Here is a 441-nt window from a genome sequence, read left to right as displayed (position 1 = left end):
CGAACGCCACAAAGAAAGGGGAGGGGCAGGTGGGGACCAGGAAAACACTGCCACGCCGCGCCCCCTAAGGCGCGTTCCCATCTCCAGAGCTGAAGCAGCCGTCCTCCCCATCTTCGTCCTCGCCTCCCCGCTTAGCCAAGCCGCCACCCAAGCCCGGGGACCGCCGCCGGGCACGGGCTAGCGGGTGTGCGGGGAGCTGCGAACCTTTCCTCTGTGACCTCCCGGTGTCAGACAGCCTCGCGCTGCCCTTTGTGCGGGACTCTCCCTCCGGCCCCGGTGGACCCCCCCGTCCGCGTCCCTCCCGGCCTGGGCCGCTGTCCCACCCCTCCTCGTCGAGACGCCCAGAGGGCGAACCGGGGAGGCGGGCGCGGGCCCGCGGTCTCTTCAGCATCCCGAACGCGGAGCCGCCGGGTTCCCTAAGCCCCAGCCCGGGGGCGACGG

Source organism: Crocuta crocuta, unplaced genomic scaffold (genome assembly GCF_008692635.1).
Source record: "Crocuta crocuta isolate KB4526 unplaced genomic scaffold, BGI_CrCroc_1.0 scaffold15, whole genome shotgun sequence".
Classification (NCBI taxonomy): Eukaryota; Metazoa; Chordata; class Mammalia; order Carnivora; family Hyaenidae; genus Crocuta; species Crocuta crocuta.
The sequence above is the reverse complement of the archived record's forward strand: the minus strand, read 5'-3'. Positions refer to the sequence as shown.